Source organism: Palaemon carinicauda, chromosome 30 (genome assembly GCF_036898095.1).
Source record: "Palaemon carinicauda isolate YSFRI2023 chromosome 30, ASM3689809v2, whole genome shotgun sequence".
NCBI classification, from domain to species: domain Eukaryota; kingdom Metazoa; phylum Arthropoda; class Malacostraca; order Decapoda; family Palaemonidae; genus Palaemon; species Palaemon carinicauda.
In genome coordinates, this window is record NC_090754.1 from 66346242 (window position 1) to 66357879 (window position 11638).

Below are 11638 nucleotides of genomic sequence, written 5' to 3' on the forward strand. Positions count from 1 at the left end.
CATGTGCGTTCTTTGCTAATCAACAACAGCAGAGGCATTCGCTTCCTTATCCTCACTCTTACTTCTCTCCCTCTTCTATCTACTGACGGCGTGGAATTGTTGGTGCATTTCAAGTATTTCCTTGAAAAATGATTTTCCAGATGTATTATTGTATTCATGAAAGGCTATTGTGTCATATGTACACCCACATACCGTGCATGTCCCATTGGCTAAGAGTTACTTTAATCATGATACCATTGAAAGATGTGTTATGAAAGGGGAAATTCTTGGAAGACCTATATTCTAATCTCTCATCCGCACCTTTCATGTTTTCCACACAGATTTCTAATAGATATAGTTTACTAGTGATGCGTGAAACTATTCCTGGTAGTTAACGCACATGTCTCGTGTCGACCCATTACCGCAGGGAAAAAAGAAACATGTATGATACTTATATTTGGTGTTTCTGTCTAGCATTGAGAGCACCATGTTTCTGGAAGAACTAAAGAAGTGAATCGGGTTAGAGTTCTTGTTGTTCTGTTTTGCGCTATTGTAGTGTCTTAAGGATGTAAGAATTACTGGAGGTAATGACGCAGACTCGGCCTTGGAACTATAAAAAGAACACGGTCGAGTGTACGTAGAGAGAGAGAGAGAGAGAGAGAGAGAGAGAGAGAGAGAGAGAGAGAGAGAGAGAGAGAGAGAGAATCATTCATAAACTATACATAAAATGGAAGCCAAGCATGGAAACTGAAAAAAAGGCTGTAATTGTATATGATTATATAAATTATGAGCTTGCATGATAAATTGCAAAAGTTAACTCATGCGCTCTTATACACGATAATAATTTTCATCTGAGTATCACGTGTTCTGTGATGTTTAAGAAGCGCGCACCTGCGCGCGCACACACACACACACACACACACACACACACACACACACACATACACAAGAGGTGATTAATTAGTAAACTATACATGAGACTGAATTGTGCCTCTTACGTACAGTTGACAGACTAATTTGACTTCAGTGTTCTCCGGGTATAGAAATGAGGGTGAAATTGGTTCACCCCTTCCTCCCCTCCTCCCTGCTTGTCCTTCCTTATCATGTCTCCTTGTTCCCCAACATATGCAGGTTGAACAGTACGGGATGTGTGTATTGGGTACATTACTTTCAAAAGAAGAAAAAAGTGAATACTTGAAGGGTTCGTTTTGTCATGTCTGGCCCTCGGAGTTTTTTTTTCTTTTCACTTTGGTTGGTTGATTTTGTTTGCCTCAACCATTCATAATATTATTGTTCTAACCTTTGATAATTTATTAGACATTCGAGCATCCAAATCATTATTGTTATTATTTCTTAGCAACAATATTATGTATACTAATGCTCACACATCATTTCTTTTTCTCGTTTACAACCTTGCAAGCAACCAGGTCTACTTGCAATAGAAAACTTATAATTACTAACTCAGGGAGGTAAGAATTACTTGGTGAAATACGAAAACTTACATTAAAGTAAATTTGTTCCGTAACCCAATACAAACCTTTGCTATTTCCATGGGGTAACATTTGGCGGAGCTGAATGACGAGCCATTAAAATTAAACGAGGGTTAACTACCCCCTTGCTAATTAGCAGGGGGTAGGGAAGGGGTAGCTAGCTACCCCTTCCCCCCTCACACACTGTGAATAGCTCAATTCACTTTTGGCTCGGACAGTGATCGGACGTCTCCGTTCCTGTCCTCGCTTGGCCAGCCATTATTGTTGTTTTGTCTTTACTTAACTACTTACATTTCTTGTACTCATATATATATGTAACATATTTTATGTTTACGTATATATCTTAGTATGGAAATCAGTAAGTTTCCTTTTCAGTGTTCACGCTTGTGTGTGTATGTACGATATCTCCGTGTGGCCGCCGGCAGTCAGGCCTCTAAGTAGTAGTTCATGGTTCACGATCTCCTGGAGCTCGTTCACCTTTACTACATTTACTATAATTATTACATAACTCCTCTATGCGGGTGGAGTTGCAACGCTGTGCTTTACAATTATTTTTTTATTACTTGTTATAAATCTAATTGTTTTTTGTTAACTTCAGTTTGTAGAACGTTTCCCTTCGGGGTTGTTCGTTCTTACTTTTAGTGAACTTTTTTTAATGGCATAGCGTAACTGTTTAATTCTGTTTTGTTACAGCTTTCGCCAGCGCCCTACCCCCCACCTTCCCATGAGTATAGGTGAGGTGGAGGGCGCTTGCCCGTTATGTAATTCTTGGGTTTTTTCCCTCGGGTTCCTCTTCGGAGTCTTCCCGGGGGAATGAATGTTAACTAATTACTGTTCATTTTTTTCACAGTTAATGATTTGCTGTTCGTTTGCCTATGGGTCTACGAAGCAGAGCTGTCTTGTGGGTTGGATCTTCGTCAGGGGCGTGTCTCTCCTCCTGGAAGTCCTCCCGTGATATCGACAGCTCCTCAGTTCATCTTAGAACTCGCAGGAGGCTCGCCTCCTTGGGTGGGGACACTTCCCTTCCGAGGGAGGTTCCTTTCCCAGGTTTTGAGTTGTTTCTCTTTCGGGGGAAACTTCTCTTACCTTAATTTATATTGTGCAACTATGCTCTTGGGGCTGAGCGGTTGCATCTGCGGCTACGTTCAAGGGGCTGAGCAGCTGCAGGAGTGTTTCTTCCCCGTGGGGGAAGCGCTCCACAGAGATCCCTCTTCGGAGGCCTCTTGTTGCTGTTGTTTGCTGAAGGCTCAGTCTCCTTCGGGGGGCAGTTGAGTCCTCCGGTCTCTCCTGCGAGTGTTTCTTCCCCGTGAGGAAAGTTCACCACAGAGACTCCTCTTCGGAGGCCTTCTGCTGCTGTTGTTGCGGAAGGCTCGGTCTCCTTCGGGGGGGCAGTGGAGTCCTACGGTCTCTCCTGCAAGTGTTTCTTCCCCGTGAGGGAAGTTTCACCACAGAGACTCCTCTTCAGAGGACGGATGACCCGTCTTCCTACCCAGAGGGCGCCTTCGCTTCGCCCTCTGCGCGAGAGAGGTCTTCCTTCTCCCTACAAGGGAGTTAGGAGGCGCCTCTTTGGATCTTCGTCTCCTCCCCTGTGGAGGATCCGTCTCGTCTGGAGAGGATCGTCACTGCAACTTCCTGCGGATCGTTCGCGATCCCCTACACCTACCAGACCTCCCTTCGCCGTTCCTGGCTGCTAACGTGCTTTGGGCGCCTACGCAGGGTTCCCCTGCGCGCCACCTGCTCGCTTGCGTGCAATGGAGCTCTAGCTCTCCTGCTCGCCAGCGCTCACCTGGGCGCTCTTATCTTCCAGAGAAGTTACAGCGCTCTCCAACGCTCCAGCGATCTCCTGCTCGCCAGCGCTCACCTGGGCGCTCTCCTGCTCGCCAGCGCTCACCTGGGCGCTCTCCTGCTCTCCAGCGCTCACCGGGGCGCTCTCCTGCTCGCCAGTGCTCACCTGGGCGCTCGCCTGCTCGCCAGTGCTCACCTGGGCGCCCTCCTGCTCGCCAGCGCTCACCTGGGCGCTCACCTGCTGGCCAGCGCTCTCCTGCCCGCCAGCGCTCACCTGGGCGCCCTCCTGCTCGCCAGCGCTCACCTGGGCGCTCTCCTGCTCGCCAGCGCTCACCTGGGCGCTCTCCTGCCCGCCAGCGCTCACCTGGGCGCTCTCCTGCTCGCCAGCGCTCACCTGGGCACTCTCCTGCTCGCCAGGACTCACCTGAGTGCTCTCCTGCTCGCCAGCGCTCACCTGGGCGCTCTCCTGCTCGCCAGCACTCACCTGGGCGCCATCCTGCTAGCCAGCGCTCACCTGGGAGCTCTCCTGCTCGCCAGCGCTCACCTGGGCACTCTCACCTTCCAGAGAAGTTGCAGCGCGCTCCAATGCGCCAGCGATCTCCAACGCGCCAGCGATCTCCTGCTCGCCAGCGCTCTCCAACGCGCCAGCGATCTCCTGCTCGCCAGCGCTCTCCAACGCGCCAGCGATCTCCTGCTTGCCAGCGCTCTCATCTTCTTGAGAAGTTGCAGCGCTCTCCAACGCCCCAGTAATCTCCTGCTCGCCAGCTCTCTCCTGGGCGCTCTCATCCTCCAGAGAAGTTGCAGCGCCTTCCTGATGCGCGCACTGCGCACCATCATTCTCCTGCGCTCAAGCACTCGCCCGCGCGCAAGCACTCATTTGTGCTTGTGCCTGATGCGCGCCCTGTGCGCCCACGCTCGCCTGGTCCTGATGAACGCAAGGGTTCTCCTTTGCCTTGCTTGCGCTCTCCTGATCGCCCATTGATGCCTGCGTGCCCTTCTATTGCTGAGCGCCTTCTTATTTTGGCGCAACCGCGCCCACGATCTTCTGCAGCTCGCGCTTCACGTCCGCATGCCTTGGTTCCTGCAGACCCTAAGAAGGGCGCTCGCTAAACGCGCTCTTCTGGCCGACGTTCTCCTGCGCTTCTGGACTTAGTCAAGAGTCTGAGCGCCCGCGCACCAGCGCTCCTGCGTGCCTACGCGCATTCACACATGCGCGCACATGTTCTTTCTTGAGTCCGTGCTCCTACGCGCCCACGCTCCCCAAGGAATCTCCTGTTCCTGTCCAGCCAACGTCCGCACGCCTGCGCGCCAGATGTCCCCAAGAAGACCTCCTGGGGATGGGAAACTTAGCTGCCATTCCACCAAGAGGAGAGCACAGCGAGTCAGAACATGCGTTCTGGCAGGTCCTTGGATTGATGAGGGAGCTCAACAAAATCAAGGACCCGGAGACAGCCCCTCGCGAGGGGAAAGACACTGTGCTTGACGAGGTCTTTGGTGTCCAGAAGCCCCCCAAGACTAGTGTGGCTTTGCCCTGGTCTAAAGGGGGGAAATGCGCCAGAGACAAGGTCAAAGCTCAACTCTCCGGTCTGGCCTCCTCAGGACGTTCTTCTGCCGGGTTCAAACTTCTCCCACCTCCTCTAGTCCAACAGAGGAGGTATTTCGAGATCGACGGGGAGTCTTGCATGTCTCTCCCACTCCATCATTCCATGGAAGAACTAGCAAAGGGAACTTCTTTCGAGAAGCTCTCTACCCGGCAGGTGACGTTTGCAGCGTCAGAGACCCAAAACCTGGGAAAAGTCGCGAAGAGTGCCATGCAGGCAACTTCGTGGCTTGATCTCTGGCTTGGGTCTCTGGGCATCCTATTGCGATCCGAGGATCTGTCCAAGGAGAGCAATAGGAAAGCTTTGGAGACCTTCCTCTTCTCGGGCTCTCGCTCTATTGAGTTTCTAGCCCACCAGGTCACTAACCTGTGGGCCAACATGATCCTCAAAAGACGCGATTCAGTGTCCGAGAGGTGCCATCCGAAGATCCCCACTGCAGACGTCAGCAGGCTCAGACACACCTCTAATTTTGAAGGGGAGTTACTGGAGCCTCGTGACATTGAGCAGACGGCTGAGAGGTGGAGGAGATCGAACCAGGACTCTCTCCTCCAAAGGGCCCTGACATCTCGGCCCTATAACCTCCAGCCCCTCAACAACAACGTCAACAGCAGGCTCGCAAGACACCTAAGCAGGTTCCGGCAGCTAAGACAAGCGTGTCTAAGCCGCAGTCCTTTCAGCCGAAAGACAAGACGTGGCAAGTCCTCTAGGGGTAGAACTCCTAGAGGAAGCGGCAAAGGTCGCAAACACTGGGAGTGGCAGTCCCCCCGCGTGTCCACCTGTGGGGGGATGCCTAAAAAAGTTGCGTGCAGAGGTGGCAGCAACTCGGGGCCGACCCTTGGACGGTCTCTGTGATCGGTCAAGGGTATCGCATCCCGTTCACAACATCTCTACCTCCCCTGACAGCGAATCCAGTGTCGTTGAACTCCTATGCCTTGGGACCACCAAAGGGGTTGGCCCTACCGGCAGAAGTCGAGACCATGCTCAAGAAGGATGCTCTCCAGGAGGTCGACGACGGCTCCCCAGGCTTCCTCAGTCGACTCTTTCTTGTAAAGAAGGTGTCTGGAGGCTGGAGACCGGTCATCGACCTCTCAGCACTAAACAAGTTTGTCATACAAACTCGTTTCAGTATGGAGACAGCGGACACGGTCAGACTTGCAGTGAGACCACAAGACTTTATGGGCACTCTGGATCTGAAGGACGCGTACTTCCAGATCCCCATCCATCCGTCTTCCAGGAAGTACTTAAGATTCAGCCTAGACGGTAAGGCCTACCAGTTCAAAGTGCTGTGTTTCGGTCTCTCCACGGCACCCCAGGTGTTCACCAAGGTGTTCACTCTGATCTCGTTGTGGGCTCACAGGAACGGCATCTGTCTCCCTCGTTATCTGGACGACTGGCTAATCCTGGCAGACTCGGAGTCGACCCTTCTGCGACACCGAGACAGGCTTCTGGAAGTTTGCCAAGATCTAGGGATCTTGGTAAATCTCGAGAAGTCCTCTCTGTGCCCTACGAAGAAACTGGTATACCTAGGCATGAAACTAGACACGATTCTCCACAAAGCCTTTCCATCAGACGGAAGGATAGCAAGGCTGAGGAAGGTAGCAGAACCTTTCCTCAGACGAGAAGAGCTTCCAGCCCAACTGTGGTTACGTCTCTTAGGCCATCTATCGTCTTTGGTTCGTCTTGTTCCAAACGGCCTCCTCAGGATGAGATCCATCCAGTGGCGGCTGAAGTCACGATGGAATCAGGGAAACGATTCCCTGGACTTCCTAGTTCCCATAGGACCTTCGGAACGGGCGGATCTTCGATGTTGGCTGGACGATGAGAACCTACGGAAAGGAGCAGATCTCCTCGTCCTCCCCCCAGATTTGACTCTGTTTACGGACGCGTCAAATCAAGGGTGGGGGGCCCTCATTCTGAACCAAAGAGCCTCAGTCCTTTGGTCAGAATCGGAAAGGTGCCTCCACATCAACCTGCTAGAATTGAAGGCCGTTTTTCTGGCTCTTCAACAGTTCCAACAAATCCTGGCGGGCCACTCCGTGGTGGTGATGAGCGACAACACCACAGTAGTGGCTTATATCAACAAGCAGGGAGGTACCTTCTCGCAGCAGCTATCCCATCTTGCAGTAGAGATTCTGAGATGGTCTGAAACCCGCTCGATCTCACTGTCAACTTGCTTCATTCCTGGCAAGAGGAATGTCCTCGCCGACAGCCTCAGCAGGGCGACGCAGATAGTGAGTACCGAGTGGTCTTTGGATCCTCAGATAGCCAACAAAGTCCTGACTTTGTGGGGTTCCCCGACTGTAGACCTGTTTGCGACAGCCTTGACTTTCAGGCTGCCCCTTTACTGCTCTCCAGTCCCGGACCCCAAGGCTCTCTGGCAGGATGCATTTCAACACAGGTGGGACAATATGGACGTCTATGCCTTCCCACCTTTTTGTCTGATGAGAAGGTTGCTCAACAAGGCCAACCTATCGGTCAACCTCTCCATGACTCTCATAGCTCCGCTATGGCATCATGCGGAATGGTTCCCGGACCTTCTGCAACTCCTAACGGAACCCCCAAGAGAACTCGCTCCACGTCACGAGCTACTCAGACAATCACATTGCAACATCTTCCACAAGGCCGTAGCTTCGCTTCGGCTTCACGCCTGGAGACTATCCAGCGACTCCTCACGGAGAGAGGATTTTCTCAACAGGTTGCAGACAGGATGTCTCGACACCTGCGAGAATCCTCTGCTAGCGTCTACCAGGCGAAGTGGAAAGTCTTTTGTGGTTGGTGTCGTGGAAGGGGTATCTCTCCGCTCGATGCCACTATTCCAACAATAGCGGAGTTCCTTGTATATCTTCGGGAGGAAATGCGCCTTTCGGTCTCGGCGGTGAAAGGCTATCGCTCAGCCTTAAGCTTAGCCTTCAGGCTGAAAGGAGTAGATATTTCCTCTTCGTTGGAACTTTCTCTACTCATACGCAACTACGAGCTTACTTGCCCCAGTCGGAAGTCAGACCCCCTCCTTGGAACGTGGTTCAAGTGCTCAGGGCTCTGAAAAGAGCTCCCTTTGAACCATTACGCCAGGCGTCTGATCGCCTCCTAACGTGGAAGACGGTGTTCCTACTCGTGTTGGCCGCGGCCAAACGAGTAAGTGAACTTCATGGTCTCTCCTACGACGTTGCCCATTCAAGGGGATGGGGGGAGGTAACGTTCAAGTTCGTCCCTGAGTTCATTGCTAAGACTCAAAACCCTGGGGTTTCGGATCCAAGATTCCACTCCTTCAAGGTAACGAGTCTACGTTCTGTAACAAGTGACCCAGACCATCTGTTACTGTGCCCAGTCAGGAGTCTGAGGCGCTACCTCAAAAGGACAGCTGCAGCCCGTCCTCATGTGCAAGCTTTGTTTGTGAGCATAGGGAGGACAAAGAGGAGGGTCACCAAGAACTCCATCTCTTCATGGATTCGCAAGGTGATAAGCACCACCTTGAATCCCGACTCTCCTCCGTCATGTCGTCCCAGAGCTCACGACGTCAGGGGTGATGCTACTTCCCTGGCCTTCAAGAGAAACTTCTCTGTGACGCAGGTTCTACAAGCCGGGGTCTGGAAACGTCAGACGACGTTCACAGCCCACTACCTGCAGGACGTGACCCACAGGAACCTCGATACGTTTTCTATCGGTCCTGTGGTGGCTGCACAACAGCTGGTCTAACCTCAGGCTCCTTATTGGACAAGTAGCAGAAGGTTGAGGGCATTGTTACCCGGTTTTAGTCTGCGTGAATGAAAGAGTATGTCTGGCCCATACTTCTTTCTTCATTCTCCCCTCTCTTGGGGATAGCAGCATCCAGGTCTTTGCGCAGCTGACCTCAACCTCTGCAGGTAAACCATGCTTCCTTGTGCTCCTAGTATTAGCCTTAATACTGTCGCGTCCCCCATACCCTGACGAGGTGGTATTGGGAACGTCCTAGCCTAGAGTTCCACAATAAAGAACTCCAGGTCAACTGCCTAGGACGAGTCACGTTATTCTCCTTCACACACATCCTAGTAGGCCGCACAATGGTCAAACATGACAGTGTGCGAGGGTTAGGGACTCCCGTTCCTTGAGTTCTACAACTCGGAATTGGAGTCCCCGGGTAAAGCCGAAGCCAGAAGGCTGGGGACTTTCCGCCCTTCCTAAGGGTAAGTCACCCCATGGAAATAGCAATGGTTTGTATTGGGTTACGGAACAAATGACAAATTTCGTAGATAATTTGTATTTTTCCTACCATACAAACCTTTGCTATTTACGCAAATGTTACCCGCCAGCCCTGACCCCCAAGTCAAGTCCTACCTTTAAGTGAATTGAGCTATTCACAGTGTGTGAGGGGGGAAGGGGTAGCTAGCTACCCCTTCCCTACCCCCTGCTAATTAGCAAGGGGGTAGTTAACCCTCGTTTAATTTTAATGGCTCGTCATTCAGCTCCGCCAAATGTTACCCCATGGAAATAGCAAAGGTTTGTATGGTAGGAAAAATACAAATTATCTACGAAATTTGTCATTTTTATGGATTGTTTTCTCGACACGTGCAATGGGAGTACATTATTTGTACCATATAAACGTGGTATAGCTGCTTGACCTGATCTAACAAAGGAGTTAGTATAAGCAGTACTGTGTTTGCAAGAGATGGTGGAGTACGAGTTAGACAATAGTGGCAGAATTTTTTTTTTCATTTTTTCATATCGAAAATTATTAGGGAATCAAGTAGTTGATTATACTGACAGATATATATATATATATATATATATATATATATAATTATAATGTTTGCGGGTGTTACAGATTTCTTTAGTGTTCATGTTGCATGATATTGTTAATACGTGGATATATATATATATATATATATATACTGTTTATATGTATTTGTTATATATAATAGAATTATATTTGTGGGTGTATTTGTTTTATTTACTAAGGTGAGTTACACATTTCCTTAAGTGTTTGTTGCATGATATTGTTTAATGAGTGTTTTTTCCCCCTGCATGCTTTTATGTGCCAGTAATTAATCGATTGCCTCTTCTTCGCTTGCAGGGGGTGGTAACGACTTAAAGGTTATTCCCAGTTACCCCTTTCACCAGAGACTCCCTAGATTCACCTGAGTTTGGTCTTCATGATATTCCCAGGTGAGTTGATCTCTCTCTCTCTCTCTCTCTCTCTCTCTCTCTCTCTCTCTCTCTCTCTCTCTCTCGCCAGCTGACATTCCTCAATCTTCCCTTGCTCATTAATGCAGCACAGAGTTGGGTATTATATGCGCATGCATGTGCCACTGTCATTTTGTCCTGCTAAGTTTAGAATGCACTCGACACAATCTCTCTGGCTTGGCACCACCTCTCGCCCATTGGAAGAAGTCCGCCTCTTGCCCTGTGTAAGCAGGGGGACTGACGCGAAACTCACAAACAGAAAATGATCGACTAGATTATTTTACTTTAAGGGCTACTTTTCTGGTCCTATGCTGTAGGGAAATCCTACTCCTTACAGGACCTTGTCATTCATTTTATCGTTTGTATTCCAAGACATGTATCATTTCACACTGCGTATTGCTCGTTTAATATGAAATTCACATTATCGAAGCACTTAGAAAACAAGAGTCTTCAGATCCCCGTTGAAAGCCTAATATCTCCAGTTTATCGGATATCTGGTGGGATTTTCTTGTATAGTCTCGAGCCGCATATTTGAAAGCTCTAGAACCTGCAGTAGACATATCTTGATTCCAATAATTTGAAACCTTTTTGTAATTATTTTCGTGTCAACACGATTTGTTGGCTTCACAGTATGTAGCAATTCTCTTAGATATTTTGGACGTCCGGTTCTGATAACTTGGTGGGTTATTGTACATATTTCAAACTCGATTCGTGATTTAAGTGTAAATGGGTTAATCATGTGATAAGGCACAAACTCTATCCAGCATACCAAATGTATTCAATTAATATAATGTTAACCAATATTTCTATTGTATCCGATAAAAACGTATGCAATTGACAAAATGTGCATTATTAATAGTAAGTACCTACGGAGAAATGTACCAAGTCGGCCTTATGGACAACATTGAACAAAATGTACCAAATGTACCCTGTGGACAAAACTCGGGCGCTTTGTTCACCGGGTACAATGCGTACGTCTTGTTAATTTTTATAAAATATACAGTATATTTTATTTAGTGGGTGTATTGTCCATCAAATTGTAATGATTTTCATGCTGCGTCCAAAATTGCCTTGATAAAAAATTCATGAACACACCTAAATAAACAGAAACCTGAAGTCAGAATTATGGTGTAGTGAAAATTATTACCTAATTAATTTGTATCTTCCATTATGACTGAATCTCTCATGTTGGGTCGTTTGTTCAGGTTAAACTCGCTGATTGATTAAAAAGGACTTGTGAGGACTTATGGTCTCGCGATTTAAAAACAATTTTGGACACAAACACCTGCATTGCAAGGTCGTTTATGACACCTGTTTGCTTTTGGCAAAATATGATTTTATTTCATCGTAGAGCTGCTTATATAGCGGCCAATCCAGACTCTAAGAAGACCATTAGACAGATCGTTCACAATCATCAAAGTTATTTTTCTATAAGATGCTTTCTTGGGTTAGAGTTCTTTTGCTTTGAGGGTACACGCGGCACGCTATTCTATTTTAGTTCTCTTCCTTTTGTTTTTTTTTAAGTTTTTATAGTTTATATATATATAAAAATGTATTTTAAGGCTGTTACTGTTCTTGAAATAATTGATTTTTTTCATTACTTCTCTTGTAGTTTATTTATTTCCT

General features: G+C 48.5%; 1 protein-coding gene across 2 annotated transcripts in view; it reads left to right on the forward strand.

Annotated features, from left to right (window-relative positions):
• drn (doctor no) overlaps nucleotides 1–11638 on the forward strand; it is a 117844-nt gene that overhangs the window by 30586 nt on the left and 75620 nt on the right. The window contains exon 2 of one of the 2 annotated variants that reach the window (XM_068353974.1): nucleotides 9903–9994. The exons of the other annotated variant lie outside the window; for it this stretch is intronic. The gene's annotated coding sequence lies outside the window, so the exon portion shown is untranslated. The remainder of the gene's footprint in view (nucleotides 1–9902; nucleotides 9995–11638) is intronic. 2 annotated transcript variants of the gene reach the window in all.